The sequence below is a fragment of the Protopterus annectens genome, chromosome 14.part0 (genome assembly GCF_019279795.1).
Source record: "Protopterus annectens isolate FY-2018-M chromosome 14.part0, PAN1.0, whole genome shotgun sequence".
Classification (NCBI taxonomy): Eukaryota; Metazoa; Chordata; order Ceratodontiformes; family Protopteridae; genus Protopterus; species Protopterus annectens.
Window position 1 is genome coordinate 813,927,209 of NC_056748.1, and position 20,018 is coordinate 813,947,226.

General features: G+C 44.7%; 1 protein-coding gene across 1 annotated transcript in view; it reads right to left on the reverse strand.

Annotated features, from left to right (window-relative positions):
• The window catches only part of TAF5 (TATA-box binding protein associated factor 5), a gene marked incomplete in the record, with an annotated part of 1,092,036 nt that overhangs the window by 44,632 nt on the left and 1,027,386 nt on the right, over positions 1-20,018 (reverse strand).

The following is a 20,018-nucleotide window of genomic DNA, read 5'->3' on the forward strand; positions in this document are numbered from 1 at the left end:
CCCGACCCGTAAATCTCCACCACAGCTCTGAAAATAGTGAAGCCACAGAACCGGCCAACCGAATTCTTTCCCTAGGAAAGAATTTGGTGTTCTGCAGCTTCGCTATTTTTAGCGTTCGATTAAAACTAGTCGATATTAGAACAATCAAAGTTTTAAAACTTAGATGTTCTGATATAGACCCATATCTGTTACATGCTGGGTTCAGCAAACTAGATCTGAGGTAGGTCAGAGAGCATCATGGGATAGGGACCTGGCCTCGAGCTACTCTGAGATCTTCAGCTACTAAAAGATTGGCTCAGAACACATCTGTAAGAATGAAAGCGAGCTGAACAACTCACATGGAATGTTATGGTACGTACAGATTCACTTTGAATAATCGAATGTTCAGATCATCGACGTTCTGATCATCGAGACCAGAACAGCGATGTTCAGAACATTGAAGGTTCAAAATGAACCACACAAAAACACCAAAACACTGTGTTATGCAGGGGGGCTGTGCCCCCACACCCCCCTACTTTAATATTCTAACTCCGAGATCACACTACAGTGGGGTAAGGGAAATCTCCCATTTACTGCTATATGCGGTAGCGCTAAACGGGAGATTTCCCGTACCCTACCTGCAATGCCAACACTCAGATGGGGCGCACACACACAACATGGACGGCATGTTGCTGCCCTGCATACACACCCAAAATTCTACAATTTCACTTACCTGGTACTTCAACTTTAAACCTTCGATGTTCTGAACATTCAATGATTCAAAGTGAATCTGTAAGTACATAACTTCTTTTTTCTATTTCTTTAACTTCTCCATTACTAATCTCTTTTCTAACCCCCCAAGTATCTTTTTTTTTTTGTATTGTAAATGTTTCCACATCTGGATGCTTTTGTCTGTATTTCTCTTCAAATCTCTTTGGTGCGGTTTTTATATTGATTAGTTTTGCTTTCTCCTTTGCATAAATAGTGCATCATATTGAATCTCTTGAAGAATTATGGACATGGGAAAGAAAAATCTCCCACTCTTCAGGTAACTCCTTACTTGGGGGGGGGGGGACTCCATGTTATATCATGCTGTGGCATAACCTGTGTTACACACTACACTAAATCCTTTATTTTGCAGTTATTCCATAACTTCGGCTTCACTAATCTTCTGTTCTACATTCTCCCTTTGTGACCTTATTTTTTGTACTGTAAAATTTTCCATTATCTGGGTGCCATTGCCTTTATTTCTCTCTGAACATTTTCGGAGTGGCTTTTTTGTATTACTTGGGCTTTCTCCTTTGCATAAATATTGCAGCATATCAGATCTCTTTCCCATGTCCATATTTTTTTATACCTTTCAAAAATCTCTAGCTGATGGTTACATTTCTGCACTTCCTCAGTCATTTCTATGTCTTGGTCTATATATTATTTTTCTTAAATATGTTGTATAAATGAACACGTTTGCATGAGACAGTTTTTCTTGTGCAATTATTTTTCTTTAACTTCTCTCTTAAAATTCTGGGCTTCTTACATAATAGTTAACAATACATAACTTCATTCTTATCCTCAATAGTCCACTCATTTTTATGGCTCTTTTTTCACCTGTAAGTTTTTGTGGACTACTACTACTTTCTACACTGAGGGCATCTTCCCCCTGAGGCTGACCTAACCCATTATAGGATTGTTTCCATATCGAGGGTTCCACACAGTCATTTTTTCTAGTCCTGGTGTGCCTACAAGGATTGGGCACTTTATCCTGGGACTTGTGCACCCAGCTGTCTTTTTTGACCCTACATCTGTCCATGATACGTGCTATATAAAATAGTCTATACATCCGTGTCATCTTGATGAGATTTTGTGAAATCCAAGGTCCACTTCATGAAGGTACTAATCAAGACTTAAGGATGAATTCAATTCCAGCAATACTACTTTTTTGCTTACGGATTTTTATCATCTGTACTACTGATGCCATGTACCCCAAGTTTCTCAGAATCTGTACTGCAGAAGTCACTCTCATGTTTAAGAGGGAAAGAAAGTAGGAAATCAGAAACTGAATTTTTTCCCCAAGGGAGAAAAGCAATCATGTATAAAATATCCAGAAGACCATCTAGACATACTAAGACAGGCTAAAAGTAGACTTCAAGTGTAAACTGAAGCCTAGATGAAGAACACAACTGTTTACAGATTGTAGGTGCTGTAGAGCTTTTTGAATTGTAGTCCGGGTCAAAGGGCCATCTTAGTACTGGTAGATGTATATATGTTGGAGTATGCAGAATATTACCACTGGAGCTAGGCATTTTGTAGAAACCCTTAAAGCTGCAGAGAGAGAGACACCAAAGGATAAATCAGAAAACTGAAACAGATAGGGATGTGACTGTCATTCAAATCCAAGGTAACTAAATAAGCCTAAGGAAAAATCATAGGAAGTAAGCTTTGAACAGATAACATCTTGAATTTTAGAATTTTTAGAAACTTTAGGATGGTTAAGACAAAAATGGGTCTCCATGTCCCTTTTTTCATAGTACAAGTTACACCCTGGACTACATTCCCTTTCATTTTTGGTAAGCAGGAACTGATCCCATGATCCCCTGATGGAATAACTCTAGTAAGATTGGAAGAAAATAGAAGTTATGTCCTTACCATAACGTTCCATGTGGAGTGTTCATCTCGCCTTTGTTCTTACACATGGGTTCGGAGCCGATCCTCGGCTCCGTGTCGGCCGCTTGCAAGCTCTGCATCGAGAAGAAGCTTGAGACAACCCACAAACCCCCTCTGCCTTTACCTCAGATCTAGTTTGCAAGCAAACCAGTAGTCAGAGAGAGAACACTCATGCCAATATCACATATGCACAGAAACTAAGAGTCTATATATATATATATATATATATATATATATATACATATATACACATATATATACATGTCAACTATATACACAACAACTGCAATGCAGAAGCAGAATGCCCCAGACCAGGTACCAAACCTAACGTTCTTCCTAAGGGCGGGAGGGTGGGAATGTAAGAACAAAGACGAGATGAACACTCCACATGGAACGTTATGGTAAGGACATAACTTCTATATGTGATAGTGTTCAATCTCGCCATTTGTTCTTACACATGGGTAGCGTCCCTAGCTCCTTGTTCCTGAGGAACTCACGGAAGGATGTTCTTGAGCACAGTGGAACCAAAGGTTGCCCTGTCCCTAGAAACCTTGTCTACCTTATAATGAGAAATGAATGTATGTGGTTTAGACCAAGTAGCAGCCGCACAAATAGCGTCTAGTGGTAGGCGAGCTGAATGAGCCAGGGATGTAGACACTGACCTTGTGGAATGTCCTTTGGGTTTGTGCAAAAGAGTTTGATCTGAAGAATCATAGACATAGATGATACAATCAGTTAACCACTTAGAAAGAGTTCTTTTGGTAACCGCTACTCCTTTTCTGTTATCAGCAAAGGCTACAAAAAGTTGATCAGATTTCCTGTGATCTTTTGTTCTATCCAAGTAAAACCTTAGTTGTCTGTGGACATCTAATTTGTGCAACATATACTCCATTTTATTGGAGTGATTCTTGAAGAAAGTGGGTAATTCAATGGACTGATTAATATTGTTAATAGAACAAACTTTAGGAAGGAAGGATGAATTAGTGCGAAGAGAAACTCTGTCAGAGTGAAAGATCAAATAAGGGTGTTTAATGGAGAGAGCTTGAAGTTCAGATACTCGCCTAGCGGATGTAATGGCTACCAAAAAGAGAGTCTTCCATGACAAAAATTTCAATGGGCAAGAGGAGGCTGGTTCAAAGGAGGCAGCATCAACTTAGATAATAATAAGTTTAGACTCCAAGGTGACGTAGGAGATCTAATTGGTGGTCTAATATGAAAACCCCCCTTTAAAAAGGCTTTACAAAGTCTGTGGGCCATAACAGGAGCCCCACATTCTTCCACATGGAAATTAGAAATGGCAGCCAATTGAACTCTTAATGTGGCAGGAGAAGCACCCTGATGGAACAATTCTGTTAAAAACTCTAATATTTTATTCAAGGGAGCTATAACAGGGTCCACTTGCTGTGTATTCGCCCAGAATACAAAGCGCTTCCATTTACTAGTATATGTTTTAGTAGTGGAAGCTTTATGAGAAGCCACTAATATATTCTGAACTGCAGGCGAAAGAAGATCAGACCTGGCTAAGTTAGAATTGGAGCAGCCAAGCTGCTAGATGGAGGGACAAAAGCGAGGGGTGGGGAGCCCCTGACGAGTGAGTCAATAGATCTGGCTCTGGGTCCAGAATCCAGGGTCCCCGAATGCAGTGTGTTATGAGGAAGGGGAACCAAATTTGACGAGACCAGAATGGGGCAATGAGGAAAATTGTCCTGTGTAGGTTGTTGGCTTTCTGGAGAAACTTTAAGATCAGGGGGAAGGGAGGAAATGCGTACAGGAGACCCGGGGGCCAATCGTGAATCAGTGCGTCCCTGGGGACTTCCCCTGGAGGGGGTAATAGGGCAAAGTAGCTCCTGCATTTGGCGTTCATTGGAGACGCAAACAGATCGCAGGAAGGCTGGCCCCACGTGCGAAAAATCTTTTTCGCAACTGACTGTTTTAGGGACCACTCGTGCGGTAACAGTATTGCTCTGCTCAGCCTGTCGGCTATGACGTTGGATGACCCCGGGATGTGCGTTGCTATCAGAAAGCGACCCGTGGACTCCGCCCATTGCCAGATTCTCATGGCCTCTCTGCATAGCTGATAGGACTTGGTTCCCCCTTGCTTGTTTATGTACCAGACTACCGACATGTTGTCCGTCTGAACTGCAATAGTTCCCAGAGGAAGAAGGGGAGCAAAGTGTTGCAATGCTAGAAACACTGCCCTCAACTCTAGAACATTGATGTGCAGATTGTACTCTATAAATTGGTCCATTCGCCTTGGACTGTCTGTCCCTGAAAGATGCCCCCCCACCCTATCAGGGAAGCGTCCGTGGTCACCGTAGCTGTAGGCGTGGGTAGCACAAATGGTCTCCCCTTGGAAAGGTTGCAAGTTTGAAGCCACCAGTTCAGGTGTGTTTTGCATGTGTTCGTTATAAGAATCTCGTGTGTTAGAGGTAGTTGTTGGAACGACCATTGTGCAAACAGTAGCCATTGTAGGACTCTCATGTGCAGTCTTCCCAAGGGTATTGCAATAAGAGAAGCTGACATGAGTCCCAAAACCTTCAGTACTAGTTTTGCTGGGGATTTCCTGGACAAAAGAAGAAGACGTATGTGAGTCTGAAGTGACAGTATCCTTTCTGGAGGAAGTCTTAGAATTAACTGATGTGTATCTAATTCCGCTCCTATGAATAAGATACGCTGTGATGGCTGTAGTAAGGATTTTCCGAAGTTTACGGAAATTCCTAGGTGAATACACAGTTGAAGAGTGTAGTCTCTGGCCTGTACTAGTTGACGCTGGGTGGTGGCAGAAAGGAGCCAGTCGTCCAGATACGGAAACACCTGGAATCCTAGGCGTCTCAAGTGAGACACTACCACTGCCATGCATTTGGTGAAGACCCTGGGGGCTGAGGTCAGGCCAAAGGGCAGGGCTCGAAACTGAAAGTGACTGGCACCCAGCCGGAAGCGCAAATGATCTCTGGATGCCCTGGCCATTTTGATGTGGTAGTATGCATCCTTCAGATCTATTGAGCACATCCAGTCGTCCTTCTGTAAGAATGGAAGGATCGATTGAAGCGTGACCATTCGGAACTTTTCTTTCTTGACGAAGGTATTGAGGTCGCTTAGGTCCAGAATGGGCCTCCAGTCCCCTGTTTTCTTTGGAACTAAAAAGAACCTTGAGTAAGTTCCGAATCCTCTTTGGTCCGCTGGGACTGGTTGGATGACTCTTTTTTCTAGCAGCTTTGAAATTTCTATAGCTGCTGGCTCTCGCAGATGGGGCGGCACATCTGGGAGTCTTTTCTTTGGAATGGGATAAGACTGAAATGGTATATTGTAACCTCTGGTAACCACGCTTTTTACCCACTTGTCCGTAGTTATGTTTTGCCAGGCCTGAGGGTATAAAGCTAAGCGACCCCCGACTGCCTCCAGAGCAGGATAGTCGGGCCTCCTCTCAGGAGTGCTGGAAAGGTTTACCAGGGAGTGTATCCCTGTCACCTTGATTCTGCGGACCCCCTCTGCCGCCAGGGCGGCGTCTTCCACCTCTGCCCCCTCCTCTGCCTCTAGAAGGGGCATCACCCTGTGTGCCTGGGAAAGATCCTTGGGGTTTTGAAACCACATTTTTCCACCACGTTGCCCTTTGGGGTACCGGCTGGTTGGCGTGGAAAACGGACTCCGACAGCAGACAGAGTCTTTCCCTCCTGTTCACACCAGGTAAGGGTCTCCTTTACTTTGGGGCCAAAGAGAGTGGCACCGTCAAATGGGGCGTTAGTAAAGGAAGACTTGAAGGCTTCCGCAAATGAACATAAGCGCATCCAGGATTGTCTGCGAAGAGCAATCGCTGAAGCCGCTGCCCTACTCGAACCCTCGGCTGCGTAAGAGATCAGCCTCATGGACGAGTTCACAATGGATGTAAGGGTATTAAGTTGCGCTGTCACTTTCTCTGAGACAGCAGCATCTGTAGTACCCTGGAGGGTATCTCCCAACTCTTTGACTAGATCCCTCTGCAGTCATGTAAAGTGGGTCAAATAGTTCAGGGATCGCATGGAAAAAGCCGCTGAACTAAAAATGCGCTTCCCATACCTGTCCATAGTCCTAGAATCTTTATTAGGGGGATGGACAGATGAGGAAGATTCCGACATCTCCTTTTTCGTGGCCGCTGCCACCACCATAGCGTCCACTGGAACTCCTTTTGTCAAGTAAGTTTTGTCCTGGGGTGCAGTGATATACTTATTGGGCTTCCTAGGGACTGGTTCCACTGTGTCAGGAGCCTCCCACGCCCTTCGAGCAATAAGTTCCATTAATTCATCGAAGGGCGGAGTGACCCAGGAGGAGGAAGGGTGAGCACCGAATGCCTTCAGCAATACTGACTCATCCTCAGAAGGGGGAAGGGACTGCCAGTCACCTCTCTGTTTCAGGATCTCCAATATGTCAGAAAGAGAGACATCTTCTGAAGGTGACTTAGGGGACCCTTCTGACTCATCCAAGTCAGTATCGGATGTCAAAGATTCTTGTGGAGAATCTAAGTGTCTCCTCTTACACAATCTTTTCCTAGGGACTTCTTCGTGGGGAGCATCCGAAGAAGCCTCCGAGGAAGAGGGGGCACCCTCCAGGGGTGGCTGAGACACCGGTGCTTGACGCTTGGATGTAGCCGTGGGTGCAGAGGAGGATAACGGCCCTTTATGGGGAGGAGAGGTTGCTTCCACTGACGTGGTTGTCTGAGTAGACAACACCTTCCTCATGAGATCGAAGGCCCCCGGGTCCCGAGTCGAAGAATCTCACGGTTCGAAGAAATGGGAAGAATCCCCGAGACAGGCACCGAAGGCATCGACCCCGAGGACGGAGCCGAATCGATCCGCGCCGAGGCCCCGAGGGGAAGAGTCGGAACCGAAACGTCGGTTCGACTCTCGGCCCCGGAACCAAGGACAGATCGTCGGCTCCGAGACTCCGGTACCGGATCCGACGGAGTCGAGGTGAGAGGAACAGACCGAGAAAGGGACGGTTCTGGACCCGAGGGCTCCACAATCAGAAGATCAACCTCTTCCGGCTCCAAAGACTGGACAGGTCTCGGAGGAGGAATGGATGGAGACAATGGGAGGCCTTCAAGTTTCGACACCGACTGGGTGGAAACCGAAATAAGTTTGGATAGGGCCGAATGCTCCAATAACTTCTGCACCACACGATCCACATCGACATCGGAGAGCTTAGAAGAAGAAGGTCGAAGAACCGAAGACGGAGCCGACCTCAATAGAGTCGAGGGAGGGAGCTCCATCACCGGTTCCAAGACTCGAGGCTCAGGAACTGACACCAGTTGAACACTCGGCCCCGAAGTCTGTGGAACCGGTGATCTAACTTTACTCGAAGAGCTCGGAGCCGATGACTTGGGCTCCGACGTCTTCGATTCCTTCGAGGATATGGATGCCTGGTCTGAAGCATCCAGAGCCTCCTGAAAGGAAGGCTTTAATAACCCCCTGTCCATGAGTTTCCTGCGCCTATCTGTCATGACCCTCCCACTAAAAGAGTGACAAATTGAACAGTCCTCTTGTAAGTGGAGAGGGCCAAGGCAGTAGACACAGGAACTATGGTTGTCAGTAACTGACATTTTTTGGCCACACTGGCAACGTTTAAAGCCTGATTTCATTTTCTCAGACATCTTACAGGTAAGAGAAAAAGTCAAGTCCAGTAGAGAGACAAATCCAGTAGAAAAAAGTCGAATCCGATATATATGTCAGTCTGGTTGTCAAATTTAAGTAAGGGGTGGAAGGCCCCGAAAAACTCTAACCAGTCTAATTAAACTTAACGGTACCGAGAATTTCTACCTACCACACACACATACACTATGTCTACCAAAAAGTACTTTTAGAACAATTTTTTTTTTTTTTTTTCAAATAAAACAAAAATCAAGATGTTAAGTTGTCTATCTCGCCTTCATTCTTGCTGGATGGGTTTGGAGCCGACCTCGGCTCCGACTCGGCCACTCTAAAAGCTCGAGAGTTGGTTCCACCGGCTCGAGGCTCCCCTTATATCCCACAATGCTAGGCGAGAGTTACCTCAGATCTCGTTTGCCGCTACAGCTATCGAGGTTGGTTTTCTACCGGTTCTTGGTAAGTGACTTTTTCTTGTGTAAATTAGTCTATTAAAACCCCTTTATTTTTAATATCTTTACTTATTTCCCTTAGTTTAGAGAAATTTTTATCCCCTTCTAAAAAATTTCCGTTTTTTTCCCTCAAGAACTTTAGGTTCTTCCCTTGGGCCTTTTGGCCTTTTCTCTTCCCTAGGGAGTGTGTGTGTTAATTTTATTTAAAACCTAGTAGTGGTTTTATTATACTTTAATTTTGACAGGGTGTAATTAGTGTGTTTGTGTGTGTGTTTGATTACACCTTTTGAAAAAATGTCTAAGGAAGCAAAGGTCTCCGGATTCAAGAAGTGTGATGCGTGCTGTCAGAAAATGTCTCTGACAGACGCTCACACTTCTTGTGTCTACTGTCTGGGACCTTTGCACCTGCAGGACTCCTGTGCTGTGTGCCATGGCTTCAGCCCCAGGGTCCTGCAGGAAAGAAAAAATAAATTGATATTAAGGGGCTTACTCAAGCCAGAGGATTCCCTTTCTGTTTCTACTGGGAAGCCCTCTAAGGCATCTAGGTCTTCGGCTCCGACAACTGAGCCGAGGCCTAAGGTTTCAAAACCTTTGCCTACATCGGCTCCGGCTGGAGCCGATGAGTCTCAGTCCACAGTTTCTGTGGTTCCCTCGGCTCCGGCCGGAGCCGAGGTATTAGAAGTTCCCGTGTCGGCTCCGACCAGACCTTCGGAGCAGACAACTAGGAAGAGGTCCAGGTCACCATCTCTCGGCTCCGTTCATTCGGCTCCAGGATCTCCCCTGCTGTCTGAACGGAGCCAGAGATCTCACTCCTCTAGGTCATCGAGGCTGTTGGATCATGACCTTCAGAGGGTAGTGAGTCGACTTCTTAAGTCCGAGGCACTGGCCCAGATGCTTCAGAGCCCGACTCATCAGTCGATGCCTATCCCGGTCCATCAATATATTCCTCCTTCGACTCTCTTGAGCTCGGAGCCGGGTCGTGTCGGAGCCGAGACTGTGATAGCGTCGGAGCCGATACAATTGTCTTCGGCTCCGTCGTCGGCTCCGATTTCTTCCTTGGAAGAATCTCGGCGCCGGACTTCCCTCGTCGGCTCCGAGGGGGTGAGTGGCATCGGACCCTTGTCCGACCCCCTCTCCCTCTCGGTGCTTCGGCGCTGGTGAGTTCGGCTCTGACATCGGCCTCTGAGCCATCACTGTCGGTGCCGGAGGGGGTTCTTAGCTTCTCGGAGCGGGGACCTCTGGCTCTGCCTGACAGGGGTGCATTCGAGGTCATGCGGAGTGTGTTAGAGCCTGGCTCTACTCCACAGTCGGCTCCGTCCGCCCCTCCCTCTACGGTGCCTCAGGTCAAGTCGACTCACTCCCTCATCCCGGACCGCAGAGAGCCAGCTCCTCAGGAACCCCCAGTGGGGATTTCATCCTCTTCAGAGGCCTCTCCTGATTTGGCAGAAGAGCCCCCCCGGAAGAGGAAGTGTAAGAGGAAACACATTGACTCACCTGAGTCCATCACGTCAGACACAGATTTGGATGATTCTGAGGGTTCCCCCCGTTCCCCTTCTGAAGATGTCTCATTTGCAGACATTCTGGAGATCCTGAAACAGAGGGGAAATTGGCCAGCCCTCAACCCCTCGGAGGACGAATCTGTGTATCTTGAGGCGTTTGGCTCTCGTCCTTCCACCTCTTGGGTGTCCCCCCCCCTTTGACCCCCTCATGCAGGTGGTTGCTAAGAAGGTGTGGACGGCTCCTGATTCAGTGGACCCCACTCCCAGGAGACCCTCCAAGTTCATAACGGCACCAGCAGACAAACAGTTTCTAACTAAAGGAGTTTCTGTGGATGCTATGGTGGTAGCTGCTGCCACTAAGAAGGAGCTAGCTGATCCTTCAGTACCTGTCCATCACCTAACAAGGAATCTAGGTCCATGGACAGGTACGGGAAGCGGATGTTCTCGTCAGCGACATTTACCATGCGTTCGCTGAACTACCTGTGCCATTTTACTCGTCTTCAAAGGGACTTGATCAAGGAAGCGAGTGAAATGTTAAAGGACCCTACAGCTGCGGGTTTCCAAGATAAGATGAACACGCAGCTGGCTACCCTTAACTCCATAACCAACTCCTCCATGCGCCTTCTTTCTTACGCGGCTGATGGAGCGAGCAGAGCCGCAGGGACAGGTGTGGCCTTACGTAGGCATGCCTGGATGCGGCTATGCAATTTTGCGGACCCCTTCAAGACGTCTTTCACTAACTCCCTGTTTGATGGATCATCCCTCTTTGGTCCTCAAGTGAAAGAAACCTTGACTAGGTGCGAAACTGATGGCAAGACCCTTTCTGCCGTCGGAGTCCGTTTTTCTACTCCTTCTAGGCCTTACCCCAAAGGCCAGAAAGGTGGAAAGATGTGGTTCCGTAAACAATCTCAAGGGACTTCGCCTGACGCACAGAGTCGTTTCCCCGCCAGAGGCAGAGGCGGGAATAACAATGGTAGACGTCGCCCTAGGGGCAGGGGGGGTCCTCAGAACCAGGGCAATCTGGAAAACTTCCCTGACAAGCCCTTTCAGCATCCCTGAGGTGTTGCCCGACTGCCCATCTTCGGAGGCAGTCGGGGGAAGATTGTCACTGTACCCAGAAGCCTGGCTTTCCCTGACTCAAGACAAATGGGTACAGTCCATCATTTCCGAAGGCTATTCTATCCCTTTTCTTCGTATTCCAAATCAGTCAAAAAAATCCTTTCCAGATGTTCCACCCGCTCAAAGGGATCTAGCGGTTTTGGAGATTTCAAAACTGCTTGCAAAAAGAGCAATTCAGCCAGTTCCAGCAGACCAGCAAGGATCCGGAATCTACTCAAGGTTCTTTTTAGTTCCAAAGAAAACAGGGGACTGGAGACCAATTTTGGATCTCAGTATCTTGAACAGATCAGTCAAGAAAACAAGATTTCGGATGGTCACGCTGCAATCCATCCTTCCCCTTTTGGGCAAAGGAAACTGGATGTGCTCTATAGACCTTCAGGATGCGTACTATCACATAAAAATGAACAGACGCTCCAGAAGATTCCTCCGCTTCAGGCTGGGAACCAGTCATTTTCAGTTCAGGGCCCTGCCCTTTGGTCTCACCACTGCCCCCCGGGTGTTTACCAAATGCATGGCAGCAGTAGCTTCTCACCTGAGACGACAAGGATTCCAGGTGTTTCCATATTTGGACGACTGGCTCCTCACAGCTCCCACCAAGCATCTCCTTCTGATGGCCAGGAATTACACTTTTCGCATTTGTCAAAGGCTGGGTATTTCAATAAATTGCGAAAAGTCTGTTTTGTCGCCTTGTCGTACTATTACCTACATAGGCGCAAATCTAGATACAGTAAACATGTCTGCGAGACTAACACATCAGAGAATAACAGACATTCACAAACTGGTATCACTCCTTTTCAACAACAACACAATCAAAGCCAGGTTAGTTCTGAAGGTGTTGGGAATCATGGCAGCGGCCATACCTCTGCTTCCATTAGCCAGATTCCACATGCGGATCCTTCAATGGATGCTATTTACTCAATGGTCATACCAGCAACTTCCAATGTCTCACACCATTATGATCACGCAAGCGTGCAAGAATCATCTTATGTGGTGGATGTCTTCCCCTCAGCTCTTGTTGGGAAGACCCTTTGTTCCACCCCCTCCGGTTGCTACTCTGACAACGGATGCCTCCCTGATCGGGTGGGGGCATTATCAGGGCAGGACGGTCCAGGGCACATGGCAACCAAACGAATGCCACTTGCACATAAATGTTCTGGAGATGAGAGCAGTGCTTTTAGCGTTGCAAGCCCTTCAAGACTCTCTTCCCTTGGGAACAATTGCAATCCAGACAGACAATATGTCTGTAGTGTGGTACATCAACAAACAAGGCGGAACCAGGTCATACCCCCTGTGTCGAGAAGCACTCAGACTGTGGCAATGGGCAATTTCTTCTCAGCGGTTTCTGATAGCAACGCACATCCCCGGGAAGTCCAATCAAATTGCGGACAAGTTGAGCAGAGCTATTCTCATGCCTCACGAGTGGTCTCTGAAAGACTCAGTTGTGAGAGAAATTTTCCTCAAGTGGGGTCAGCCTTGCTGCGATCTTTTTGCTACTCCCCAAAACAGCAAGTGCAGAGAATATTTCACTCTATTCCCCTTACCAGGCCAACCCAGCAGAGACGCTCTAGTCCAAGTTTGGCCCCGGGGACTTCTGTATGCATTTCCTCCCTTCCCACTAATCTCTCAAGTGATACAGAAAGCTATCGCTCAGAAGGCCTCATTGATCCTCATTGCTCCTTACTGGCCTCGACAAGTGTGGTTCCCCTTTCTACATCGATTTCTTTTGGAGCGACCCTGGAATCTGGACCTAGTTCCAGATCTTTTGATCCATCAGTCGGGTCAGTTTCATCGCTCCCTCCCCTCTCTGAACCTCACTGCTTGGTTCCTCCAGTTCCAACCTTAGCCAGGCTTCCTCAATTATCTCACACTGTTAGAGATATTTTGATAGCTTCCCATAAATCTTCCACTCGGAAGATTTATTTGAGTAAGTGGAAACGCTTCACATATTGGGCTCAAGGAAAGGACATAGATCCTTTCACTGCTTCCATCCAATTAGTCCTTGATTTTCTAGCTGAACTCTTCCATGCAGGTTCATCTCCCTCTACACTTAAAGTTCAATTGGCAGCTATTTCTAACTTTCATGTGGGTATTTCTGAATCTGCCTTAATGTCCCACAAGCTTTGCAAAGCCTTTTTGAAAGGAGTTTTTCTTCTCAGACCTCCTATAAGAAATCCTCCTTCTCCTTGGGACCTAAATTTAGTTCTTGCTTCTTTGATTCTTCCCCCTTTCGAACCTGCAGTCTCCTGTTCTTTGAAATTATTATCATGGAAAACTCTTTTTCTGGTAGCTATTACATCAGCTAGAAGAGTTTCAGAACTTCAAGCACTCAGCTGTCGTCCTCCTTATCTTTTGTTTCATAAGGACAGAGTATCCTTACGAACTAACCCGTCCTTTTTGCCTAAGGTGGTCTCGACGTCAAATCTAAATCAAAGCATTGATTTACCTGTCTTTTTTCCAGAATACTCCAACAGGTCTGAACAAAAGTTACACTGCCTGGATGTTCACCGTCAATTGAGGTACTACTTGGATAGAACAAAACAATTCAGAAAATCTGATCAGCTGTTTGTCTCCTATGCGGAAAGCAGAAAGGGACTTTCAGTTTCAAAGGTATCATTATCCAGATGGCTAACATCTTTGATTTCCCTTGTATCTGAAATTAGACACCAAAAGCTGCCTAATAAACCTAAGGCCCATTCCACCAGAGCTTTGGCTACTTCTTTAGCCTTCCAAGACAGACTGCCTATTGACACCATTTGTGCAGCGGCTACTTGGGCTACTCCTCATACTTTCATTTCTCATTATAAGTTGGATTTAGCTTCTAGGCATAGAGCTAACTTTGGTTCCACTGTTCTCAGGAGTCTGTTCCGTTAGGCCACCCGGGACAAGGTGCTAGGGACGCGGTCCCATCCAGCAAGAATGAAGGCGAGATAGTCAACTTAACATATAGAAGTTATGTTCTTACCATAACGTTCCATGTTAGTTGTCTTCTTCTCGCCTTCTTCTTGCGTCCCACCCTCCTTCCCCCTGGCCTGGACAGACCTAGAGGAGTTGTGATTGTGACCTCTCTTTCTACCACCTCTTTCGTAGACATATGCTGTTGTGCATATTTCCTGGTTCAGGATGTAGGTCACCCTTCTTTCTTCCTGTTGTTAGAGGTGGACTCTGTTTACAATTATATTGTTACTATTATAAGCTGGGGTTAGCTTACAAACGAGATCTGAGGTAACTCTCGCCTAGCATTGTGGGATACAAGGGGAGCCTCGAGCCGGTGGAACCAACTCTCGAGCTTTTAGAGTGGCCGAGTCGGAGCCGAGGTCGGCTCCGAACCCATCCAGCAAGAAGAAGGCGAGAAGAAGACAACTAACATGGAACGTTATGGTAAGAACATAACTTCTATTTTTATCTTATCTGAAGTTGCTCGAGCTAGATCCCAGTGATGCGAACGCAGCAGCGGCAAACTAGATCTGAGGTAAAGGCAGAGGGGGATTGTGGGTATTAGGTTGTCTCGAGCTTCTTCTCGATGCAGAGCTTGCAAGTGGCCGACACGGAGCCGAGGATCGGCTCCAAACCCATGTGTAAGAACAAACAGCGAGATTGAACACTATCACATCAAGTGTTGTCAGCTTAGTGAATGCTAGATGGAAAATCCTGATAAGTCTGTACCCATTTTAAATGATGATGTTATTTTTCAAAGTTGAAGGCGAATGGTACGGAGTTGGCTGAGGTGGACAGAAGTGGGGAGGAAGGCAATCATAAGTTCAAGCTTTTGTCAACAAAAAATCCTCTGGATCTTTAAAAGTCTGTCTCGGGTTTACACTGTCACTATCTTCCAGAATTTAGTTCATTTTTGGTGGGAGTTTTGCCTTTAAGAAAAAATGGAGGGCAGCTTTTGATGTTTAGTTTATCTGGAACTTTGGTATAGGGGACAGAAAAAGGTGTTCAAAATGCTGCACAATTTCTGGAAAACTTCAGCAGATGGTCTGTCTTGAGGGTTATCCAAAGCTTAGCTTTATCTTGCAAGGACCGGAGATGAAGCCAATATCTCCTAAGAAAACATGCATTAGCTGCTGCTCTGGAAGAGGCATCAGCAGCATCATAACCGCACTTTTAATGAATGCCTTGATACTTGTGTAGCTGGATTGGGCATATTCTACAAAGCATTCTTATGGTCAGAGTTAGGAATATCATAAATATCCTTACTCGTGTTGTCAAAAATGGTCACAGGCATCTAGTTATTTATGTTTGGTAATTTATGGCATAGAATAAAACGGTAAATTGGTGTACACTTTCCATACCCCTACTACCATTTAATAGTGCATTAGTAAATGGCAAAAGTTTACAGATTCCACTGGAATCACAGCTGGGTCACAGGAGAGATTTCTATACAATTATTTGTAAGAATTTGGCACTTTATAAAATCTTTTTTTTTAAGGTGCCAGGGGGCTATGATTCTGTTGTTTCAGAAGCAGAGATGATGGTATCTAGCAAGGCATCTAACCAACAGGAATGGCTGAAGGTTTTGTGATGTCCATGTTCAATGGGTCATATCTTTTCTGAATGTCTGAAACCCATTCCCTTCCCAACAGTGTTTCCAAAAGACAACTGTTCCAAAGAAGACTCAGGAGAGAAAATGTCTTCATCTTGTAACTCAAATCCTGTAGCAAAACTCAATGTGGGAAGAATAAACCAATGACTATACATCAGAATCTGAAGATTCCTCAACTTAAAAAGAGGTCTCCCACCTCCTTTTCTGAGGAGTAGAAAGAGGAAGAGAGACATACAGAGGTGACTTCAGAGACATTGCAACTTTAAAAAGCTCTTTGGGAAAATTCTTGCCGATCAGAAGCAAAAGGTTTAACACTGGAAACATGGTTAGTCTTCTAGTTCCTCTTTTTGGAAGTATCTGCAGAAATGAAGCTAAATGATGCAGACTCCTGATGTACCTCAATATGGACACCAGGGACACCCTGTCAAATGAGAGTCTGTGGTACAACCATCTGATCCCTCAGAAATAATGAGCTGGCTTACCACTTAATCTTGCTGGCCATTTAAATAAGACATGCCTAAACCTTGTGTCTTATCGTCCTTTGGAGGATACTCAACAGCTGCAGCATTGGAAGAAGTCAACCAGTTTGTGGGCACATCGAGAGAGACATTAGACTCTGACCAAACAGAAAATGTAGACTCCTTAGGTTTCTTAAGCAGAAAGATGTCAGTGTGACTAGTCAGAGGTCATCCCTCCTTGTGATAATTCTTTAAGGCTTTACTTCTCAAGATAAATGTTAAATGAAGTTAAACAACTTCCAATAGTTTTAGGGAAGAAGAGTTTACCAACAGAACACTCCCTAAAATTGACAGGTCCCAAAGTACTTGGTATGGCTATCCTTATAGGGGATCTGTCAATTGCCATCACATTTTCCTCTCTTAGAAGACATGAAACTTAAATTTTTGACAAAAAAAAAAATGTAAAGAAAAATAGGCAGGGCTGTACAGCTGACAGATCATGGTAAGACCGTCTTCCTTCTTGGACTGGCAACAAGAAAGGTCTGATTATTTTGGCTCCCACATTTTCCTTCTGCATCAACATACAGCGGTTGGAGATGTGGTAAGAAAGAAGAGAGCCCAAGCTTTTGTGATGTGTCCAGATGTATGATAACCTAAGCAAGATACTTTGTAATTGTTAGCAAAAATCATTTAATGAAAAACATCTCATCTGAGAATAAGGCTGTTTGTGATGTGGGATCACTGGGGTGAGGAGGGTATTTTAATCGTATCAGGTCATCAGTTAGCTGGAATAAATTTGCCTTGTAGTCTCTGAAGGTAATGGGGTTATGAGATAACTCCTGTCTTGCACTGGAAGTGCTACTGCACAGTGGTCAGATCTGTCCACAGATTCAATAACTAGCGATAGCAAACATGGAGGGCTGGGTTGGAGAGAACCAGCTCCAACATGTTTGAGCCGCTTGATGGTGTTTGGAGTAGTTGGCATTGATGAAGTTTGGGAATCTGTGGTTTTTTTTTTTTTTTTTTAGCAGCAAGAGGAATTAATAGTTTGATAGATGCTACATCATTTTTAACTACTTCTTTTGGGGAAAATTGTAGGGTTTGAATATGTTAAGTTTTTTTCTTCTTCTAAACACTTCCTGCCTTTATAAAAAAAAAAAAAAAAAAGTTTTAATGGGTCCAAGTGTGTACTTTCACCTTGTTAGTGGATAATAGAAAAACCATGCAACTTCTGTAATGGTTTTTATATCAGTGCAGGTATATGCCAATTCCTGATGAAGTTCTGTGTATACTGTATTAAAGAACGAAAGTGCTTAATCCTTTATTTTTAAGTCTCTGAGTGGTTCTTCACAACCATTTGTAGAAATGTTTTTTTTCTGTTTCATGCCTTTTGGTGGTTTAATCTTTGTGAATACTTATTTGAGGCAGAATAAGTTCTTAATGTATGTCAATTTGTTTCGATATGCCTATTGGTTCACCAGGGTCATGGAGGGGTATGGCAGTCAGCAACTGGGTTTTGTTTATTGAGAAAAGGATGTGGAAGACTGTTATTGCCTTGCATAAGAGTCTGCATGTGAAATGGCTTCTTAGGAACAGATACACTTCCCCGTTCAGCTACAAGTTCCAATTCAGCATTGGATTTGAAGGAGCAGTACACATTAAAGCTCTGCACTGCAGGGGGTGCTTTCCCCATTACAAAATCAAGTTTTGGTAAGTACACATGTATTTTCCAGGGACAGGAATGCCTGTAAAAGCTGTAACTTTTTTAATGCATCTATCATGGAGTACTACTATCATAATACTGTTTGATTTTGATTTGCTATGTATGTAATTTGAGGAGACTGATCTTGCATAAAAAAAGACAGTACAGAGGAGGAGAAAGTCTTTCCCAATATATAGAAATCATGAGGAGGGAGGGAGATGTAGGCCATCCCAAGCAAAGCAGCAGAGGGTATCAATCATCTACTGCTAGGCTTATGCATACAGGAAGAATGACACCAGTAACTGAGATAATTAAAAGTCAATTATCTTTTCTTTGTACTGAGACATCATACTTGGAAATGGTAGGATATTGCACTGTACTAGTTTCAAACTCGATAAAGATGCATATTCTTGAGAGCTGCATTATGTCATCCTTAATTTAATCCACAGAGGCACATCTTGACTCATTCACTCCCACTCGTACAATGGTCAGCTCACACGAGTACCTGGGTTGAAGAGACTTGAGGGCTCTGTTGACACCACAGATCCTGGCACTTGAGAGACAGACAACACAGCCTTTATGAGTAGAGGAGCGTTAATGGCTTAAATATGGAGTCATCTGTGACCAGAAAGTTCACAGATATACAAGCTTGGTCTGGTTGCTTTAAGGGCTTTCACATGCTGGGAGTGTGACTCCCTTTTTTTGGCTGGCTTTACTGTAGAATAAGGACATCCTATTTGTTGGTTTAGACCTGCTGATGTTTGGCAACATGCAGGAGGTACATTTGAGAATTTAAGCTGATGTTTAGCTTTAGGAGTTTTACAAGGCTTGGGTACATTTTTTAAAGGTCCCTATTATATCATTGAAAGAACAATTTATTGAATGGCATTTTGTCGAACATGCTGTTCGAACTGTTCTTACAGGGATCGAGAAATTTCCCTTTCCCACTGTAGTGTGATCTTGGAGTTGGTATATAGAATTAGCAGGGAGTGTGGGGACAAAATGCTGTTCACTGAAGTGACTGTTTGATATGACATTATAGACCCATTTTTAATTACATCAGCACAAGACAAATTTAGGTTTATATCATGTAGATGTTGCATTAAGTGTGAGTGGGAATGTAAGTGTGTTAACTTGTCTGCATACTAGTTCAGCCAGAACACCTCCAGTATATTCAAGTGTAAAATACTTCACAGATCAAGTCCTTTAGGTTAAGTAAGAGTTTGTTTTCAGTGAACATAAAAAATTCTTAAACTGCCTTAGAAACTCCCTTGGCTGAAGTTACTGCTACCAGAAACAATGTGTTCCAGGAAAGGTATTTTAAGGAGGCAGAAGCCGCCAGTTCAGATGGGAGTTGTATTAATGCTTGCAAGGTCTACATAAAGCCCCACAAAGGAACAGGTTGACAGGAGGTCTCAACAAAAAAGTTCCTTTTAGGAAAGCTTTACAGATTTTAAGAGAAGCCACTGAAGATGGATTTGTACCAGCAAGGCAATTAGAAATAGTGTCAAGATGAACTTATTTGTAGAGTAACTTGACCCAGAATCAAAAATCTGCTAAAAAAATGTAAGTTGGAAGTGGTGCAAACAAGGGTCTAAACGTTTAGCAACAGTCCACAGAGAAAATGTTTTTCATTTGCTCATACAGACTACGTGTGGAAGGTTTTTGAAAGGTAAATAAAATTTGGGCAATTCTGAAAAGTAAGGAAGAATCAATGGAATTACAGAAAACGTGGTTAGTCTGGGTGATGTGATGTCCGGATGAGACTCGCCAGACTTGTGCGAAAGAACATCTGAAACAAGATCCAACAACCATGGAGGTTGAACAAGAGGTCATAATTAAGGGACTCAAATTGATCTGGGACAGAAAAGAGAAACTGGGATTACCTTTGACTTGTACAGAGTTGAGTTTTGTAAAATTTCATTATCAAGGATAGAAGTGGAAAGGCATACAGAAGTCCATGTAGCAAAAGATGAACCAAAGTAAT